Source organism: Eschscholzia californica, unplaced genomic scaffold (assembly GCF_041429995.1).
Source record: "Eschscholzia californica isolate CP2 unplaced genomic scaffold, dmEscCali1.0.p SCAF_3, whole genome shotgun sequence".
NCBI classification, from domain to species: Eukaryota; Viridiplantae; Streptophyta; class Magnoliopsida; order Ranunculales; family Papaveraceae; genus Eschscholzia; species Eschscholzia californica.
In genome coordinates this window covers 44,438,361-44,446,078 of record NW_028238420.1, presented here as the reverse complement: position 1 = coordinate 44,446,078, position 7,718 = coordinate 44,438,361, and the positions used below count along the sequence as shown (strand labels likewise).

Below are 7,718 nucleotides of genomic sequence, written 5' to 3'. Positions count from 1 at the left end.
TTTATCAAAAATAATAAAATTTTATTCATTAGATTGTCAAAAATAGAACCGGAAGTACATAGTAGATGCGGTAACCGAAGAAATAAAATCAGTTATGAACATGGATTCGCATTTCAATGGTGCCCACATGCACGCTTCATTTGCTATCTTCAACATGACACACATCAGTAACACGGTTCAAATCATTTTTTAAGAATTTGAAATCATGCCCTGTGTTGATTCTATATTGCCTGAAACTCCATCTGTAAATATCTTATCCAACCCCTCTGATTTCAGTGTGATTTGCTTTTTTTGATTTGATGATTCCACTTGAAACTCCATCTGTGATAACAAATGGAGAGAGATTAATACATATAAATTTTATAGAAAAGCATATTTTTTACAATAAATGACATGAACGTTTATGTAAATTATATATAATTTATTTCAAAGTACACTAGATTTGCATAAATAAAGCGAAGTTGTTCTAATAATGAAACGAGTACTGTTTTGAGATTAAAACATACGTAATGTTCTATACATTACGCATAATTTATGGACAATAATATAAGTTTCATGATATTCCTGATAAAGTATATATAATTTGTTAGAAAATACATATATCATGTTCTCATTTTCAAAAACCTCGTACGGGGGATGTTTGCATAGTTTACTGTAAAGTATGATAATTTATGGTAAAGTACATGTAATGTTAATTCTGTTATTAGGAACCGTACGAAAAACGCACGTTTCATAAATCCGTACAGATTGAAAACCAGATCTGAAGAAAAAGTGTGAATATCATTAGGCGTAAATTGCAAATCTAAAGTTATCTGATATGATGATTGATTGCAACAATAAGTATACTCGATTTGTAGGAATCAGTAATGAAGGATTATCTCATCAATATCAAAAACATTAATGAAACTTTAAGAGAGAGAGAAAGACAATAATAACATACTCGATTTGAAACAGAATCAGTAAAGAAGAATTTTGTTTACTTGATTAACAATTAAGAAGATGATTTTCAGAAGCTCCAATGAATATGAAACAAGTTTTCTGTTTTAATGGAAGATTTTCAGTCGATTAAGATGGAGAGAGAGAGAAAATCAACTATAATAAACTGAAACAGGATTAGAAAACTTTTAAATTGATTTTTGTTTTACCTGATTAACAATGATGAAGATGATTTCAGCAACTCAAATGAATATGATACAAGGTTTCTGATTTAATGGAGGATTTTTCGATTAAGATGTAGAGAGAGAGAGAGAGAGAGAGAAAAAAACTAGAAGGTTTCGGTTAAGATGTAGAGAGAGAGACAAAACCAGAAGGTTTCGGTTATAGAAAGCTAATGAAGATCACGGTTGCTTAATATAAAACGTGATTGGAGAGAGAAACAGTGAGATAAAAATGGAAAATATCTTAACGGATTTTGATCTTATAACTGTTTAGATATAGGACTAAAGGTTAGTCTGGGTATTAATAAAGTATAATTATTCTAGGGATTTGTGATTGCTCTCTAGATTGAACCAAAAGGATTAGATATCTATTTCTAATATTATTTTGGTTTTTATACCCTTTATGGGATTAGGGAGGACTAAAAGTCCTATTAGGGCCACTTTTTTGGGCCATACACCCAAAAATTCAACTTTTTTGCCATTATATTTTTTCTGATTTAGTACCAGTTGAAGGTAATTTCTTCATCAAGCTTGTGTCGTCTGTTCGTATAGACGTTAATGATGGATGATTATTATTTTCGGTTGCACTTCCACGAACAACAATTGTTGTCTTCGTTTCTTGTCCTTGCCCCTACATATTTTACGGATATATTGCTTCTTAATGTTCTCATTTAGAGCAAACGCTCGCACACAGAAACATGTTTTACATGTGAACTTAACCTCCATATTGCTTTTCATGTCAATTATTGAAGATTTGGTAAAATTCTTTTGAAACCTGATAAGCAAAACAAAACAAATATGGTGCTTGGTCATAAGACAACTAACAACGATCGTGACCCAGTAGAGAAGTTATACATTGACGCCACTAACTGTTCATACGATCGAATTCCTAGGACATGAAAATAAAATAAACTCAACTACAAGTAAATTAGTCTAGCTAACTACAATTGCAATAATTGGTATGAAATCCAAAACTTGAAAACTTTTGTAGGTCAATACCCAATATTTATGCTTGCTTTTCATGATATTCATGAGCAGTGTGCAAAACACAAGAATAAAGGTAAATATTGGTTGGTTATGAGACAAAAAGGAGTTTGGGATTACTTGCTACATATTGACATGCATCGCAACTGACAACATCCCTATAAACCAAATTAGAGAGTGACATTAGAGAAAAGCACGTGCTAACACTCAAAATAGTTACGTGGGACAATAAAGGTAAAATATATGATATAGGATATTAGGAATATGCCGGTGTTAGATTTTTTGTTGCAGATGCATAAAAAGATGAATAACTAGAGTCAAATTTGAAGATTTTACTAAAGTAAGTAAACTATTATCAGGAGGGTTCTCTTTGAACTTTTTCAAACCACTACCCTATCATTATGAAAACCAAAGAACTCGGAATAGATGAAAATCAGCGTAAGTATGAAGTAAATTCAAAATGATAATAAGGAAAAGTGTTTACTCACTTACATAAAGACGATTAACGCTCTAGCAAGTTTTTCAGATTATTAGGAGTAGAAGAAGATCCTTTCATTGCTTCAAAACTCTGCTAAAGTTACAAATTGTTGAAAAGAGATATAATTCACAAAATAGAGAAATGGAAAAATGGACACGTACTCAAGCGATTATATTGAAATTGAAGATAAATAAATGAGATTAAAATCAGTATATGACCAGAAGTCGTATACGAAGAGGTAAATATATTGATATCTGTTACAGATCAATAAAATGAAGAAAAAATAAAATTACCTTTTAGTAATTAAGTAAGTAGCTTGCATTGAAAACTAGAAGTCGTCTGGAACTACCCAAAATGACGTTCCTCTTAGAAGAGAAGGACCCGTTGGGCTTATCAACCAGAGCTGGGGAAGAACCTTCAAGATAATAAACTACCACATTCGCGACTGAAAATCAACAATAAGAGTTAATATTGGAAAGAAATGAAAATCGACAAATTACAAGTTGGTTTATGGTAAAACAACTAAACCATAATTTTAAATGGATCGAAGGAAAAAAAGATCATACCAACTATGATAACAATGAATGAAGACTAACTTGTTCAGTATAACGTTCTGAAATTTGCAAGACCAGACAGATTTGCCACATTCAAAATTATTGTTTGAAGTGGTCGGTGACGCCTATAAATGTTGAACCGATACTGCAATAAGTACATGGACTTTGATATCTAAGTCGTCATCGATGAGAATGTTCTCTTTCGTGGCCTCACATCAATTTCTTCAATATATATATATATGTATCTTCCTTAAAGGTTAATGACATCATCATCATCGTGATCGAAACATCCAATACAAAAACAATCAAACTCAAAACCAAAAGAGAAACAGATACAATAATCGATAAACCAAATAAACATAAATTTCTTATGAATCAAATTTAAAAGCAATTTAAGTGTGTAAACTCAAAAAACTAACCTAGAAATTTAACTTTAATCGATACTGACGATTTGATTTTCTGGAAGTTGCCAAATTTCGAATTTTCATCTAGAAGATCATCTCGAAACAATTGAAAAGTTTGAAGAAATTTTTACCTGCAAGGATTTAGTCCGCAAATTGAAGATTTACATTCTCACAAAAGAACTAATTTATTCACTGCAAACCAAAATAAAAAGACTCAGAACTTTACTAAGCAAATTCGAATTTCATGGAATTGGAATCTCACCTGATTCAGATCATCCTTTTTTCTCTAAAATTTGATTTGAAACATCCAACAAATCTTTGAGATTGAAATTGTAAGGAAACTTCCTTAGCAAGTCAAATAGTCAAATAAAGAAATACATCTTCATCTCATGAAAAATCATTTCTAATTTCAGATCTGATGATGACGATGAATTCTACTACACATTGAAGATATGATTTATGAAGGATGGTGAAAATAATTGGGAAGATGAGAGTCGTATAGTGATGTCGATGGAAAAATGGGAAGATAGATAAAGCAGACAGAGAAAGATAATCTGGTTAGTAAAATCTCTCAACTATAAAAAAAAGGATAATGTGATGACCTCTGTAAGAAATAGAGAAATGTATTGATTGTATTGATTTCCTAGCTATTAGATAAGTTCTTTATAAAGAGTTACACAAGAGAGAAGTTTTATCAATTTTAGAAATAGAGAAATGTATTGATTGTATGGAACACTTAAATATTTTAGTTATTACCGGCAGTAGCAGCAAGGAAATCAGTTCTAGCGATTCTTTCAGTGCCCACTTTCGTTGTAATCAAACTATTAGAAAACCAATATGTTCATGATCACCAATATATCTAATTCATAATGAATTTAACAAATTGTGCATTATAATACCAGAAAAATGTGTTCAGAAGCAAGAATTGTAGATACCAGACCTGAGCGTAGTGAGAGAAAAAAATTTATTTGTTTTATTTAAATATGAATGAATGGGAGGAAAACCAAAACGATGAATCACCATTGTAATATGAAGATGAAACGGCAAGGAAATAATAAATGAAATCAATTATATTGAATTTGGGATGGTCCTTGTAATAATGACGATGAAACAACAAGCAATGATTGAGGGTGATGAAGATGAGAGTGGGGGAGGAATCGAGCTTCAACGAGGGACAACAGTCGGCCTTGAATCAACCGTTGATTAGATTCAGTCGTCGAGTTGAGGGTTTTGATTATATGTGAGGTTTGTATGGCCCAGATTAAAAGAGGGAATGATTGATATTTATCTCCCAACTCAGCCTCTAGAAACATTTATTTTGTCCTAGTCACAATCATTATGTTTTGTTATATAGATTTACCATAAATCTCGAACATGAATAATTATTTAGATGTTTCAAAACAAAACAATACTGTATTGAAGACCATGTATATATTTGTTTTTTTTTTGTTGAAATCCGTGTATATATTTGTTGTTATATCAAATATGAAAAGCCATATTTTAGTTGGTCATAGTAATTGCCATTATTTATGGTGAAATTGAGTGGATTATGTTTTCTCTGGACTCTGTTCTTTTGATGCAGGCGCATAAACGTGTGGGCCCACGTCCACGCGTGCCCACACCCTATTAAGTCATAATAGTAGTTTATTTAGTAGAAAAGAAGTTACTATAATTTGATATTTCTTTATTTTAAAGTTTCTATGTTTGAGTAGTTTATTATTTTAGGAATCCTAGTTTGAGTCTATCTAGGAAGGTTTATTATCTTATAAAAGGGGATCTAGTCTATGTTATTATTCACCTTGAAGAGAAAAACCATTGAAGTTATTAAGAATTTAAGTTTATTTTATCGTTTCTTACAGTTTTCTTTAATTATTCGTAGTTTATTTTATTGTTCTTTAATTATTCCGCTGCGTCTACATCAAGTGGTATCAGAGCCATTTTTTTAACCAATCACAATGGTTAATCCTACCGTTCCTACACCAACAATCAAAGAGAAGACACCAACTTTTGCTTCCGAATGGGACAACATCAACAAGAAGTTATCCTCGGTTACAAAATTGGAAGAAGCTTTCGAAAATTACAAGAAGGAAACTATGGAAAAATTCGAAAATCACAAGAAGGAAACTATGGAAAAATTCGATCAAGTCAATGATTCGATCATGAAGCTATCTAAACAACTCGAAGGCATATGTAAGTCTCCCTCTTTTACCACTACTCCTTCTACTACTTCCACTCAAGCATCATTATCACTTCCAACCATAACACCAACTTCAAATTCCCTACTTGGACAACCTAACACAACCCCGATTAACATCAACCCTACACCACCACTATCACCGGTTTTCCCACTAACATACATAAACCCTTCAACCTCCATGGTCGATACTGTTGAAAGAAATTTTCTTCCTAAAATAAATACTAGTTTTTCAATGAGGGATGAAGAGAAATTCGTTGAGACAAATAAAGAAGAAGAGGTCCAATTAAATAACACAAGCTCCGGCAATTTATTTGATTCGTATATAATTTCGAGAGAAGAATTAGTTGTTTCGAATCACAAAATTGTGTCGTCATTGGTGTTACCTCCTCATTATCATGAACTTATTACAACTTTTAGGTTGTCTTCATGGAACCAATTGGAATATACCGATCACGTCTTCGATACAATGTCCCTTGATGGGGTTTCACCTACTCGATTCTTTACATTCAAGGAAGAAGTTAATAGGACACCGGTTCTTGCTTCACAAAATACTTCTACTACAACATTGAATTTTTGTGATATACTGGCTAAGGTGGTTCCAAACGTGACAATTTGTGATGAAGTTTTGGTTTATAAGCTTCACGAAGATGAACGAGGGAAAATATCTAAAGTTTTGGTCCATTTTTGTCTTCTTCGAATCAGGAACTTTCGTGAAAAATGGGAATTAAGGATCGGTATGGCGAAATTCATCGTATGCGGTTGCGTCAAATTGTTTTCTTCATCGAAAAGGTTCGGGACGAACCTTCTGGGGAACGGGGTGCTGATGCAGGCGCATAAACGTGTGGGCCCACGTCCACGCGTGCCCACACCCTATTAAGTCATAATAGTAGTTTATTTAGTAGAAAAGAAGTTACTATAATTTGATATTTCTTTATTTTAAAGTTTCTATGTTTGAGTAGTTTATTATTTTAGGAATCCTAGTTTGAGTCTATCTAGGAAGGTTTATTATCTTATAAAAGGGGATCTAGTCTATGTTATTATTCACCTTGAAGAGAAAAACCATTGAAGTTATTAAGAATTTAAGTTTATTTTATCGTTTCTTACAGTTTTTTTTAATTATTCGTAGTTTATTTTATTGTTCTTTAATTATTCCGCTGCGTCTACATCATCTTTTTCATATGATAATTATGAGTTGTTTTTATTTTGAATTCATGCATTGTCATTGTTTATAAAGGAGAAGTCTAAAACATGTTATTTGAAGTAATAGACAATGAAGGTATGTTTGCCGAAAGATGAATGGACATAGATTTATGTCTGAAAAGAAAATAATGTATCTAATGGTGGTCTTGTTAATCATAGTTTGTCTAATTATATATATATAGTTGAAAGACCAAGACTTGGTACTATTGGAGTCCCTTTCACATTTGTTGTTTCTAACTGTATTCACAATGGTCCATAATGTTCGTGAGGATGCGATGAAGCAAAATTCTATAAGCAACATTCTAAAATATATTATATTTTCTTTATTTTTAACAATTGATTCGATGCAGAGTCGTGGCTGAGAAATTGGGAGTTGGGGGGTCAAATTTTAGCGGGGCCCCATTTATAGTATTAGTATCTCAAACATATTCTTTCTAATAATCATGCGACCAAAAATTATTAAAATGTACTGCTGTTATTCTTAAATTTTATTTATTAAATCTAGTTACCTTGCAAAATCAACAAAAAATTATGATATATACATGTACTAGGTGTCCACCGCGTCCTACGGACGCAGTAAATCCCTTTTGGCTAACGCCGTCGTGTTTAGAGTATAAGGCATGAGAACGTATTCATTCGAATATGTCTCAACGGTATGCATAAGTCGGGACCGTGCATATACACAGACGTTAATGCGTCAAGGAATTCATTTCTTCGCCGTCCAACATTATACGTGGACCTGTA

General features: G+C 32.2%; 1 long non-coding RNA gene across 1 annotated transcript; it reads right to left on the bottom strand.

The window, feature by feature from the left end:
- LOC147550716 (uncharacterized) lies at positions 1-4,608 on the bottom strand. Its single transcript, XR_015237845.1, has 5 exons — positions 3,840-4,608; positions 3,593-3,708; positions 2,913-3,064; positions 2,634-2,709; positions 1-321 (listed from the first exon to the last, which is right to left on the bottom strand). It is a non-coding gene; the product is annotated as an uncharacterized LOC147550716 (long non-coding RNA).
- Positions 4,609-7,718: the final 3,110 nt, after the last annotated feature.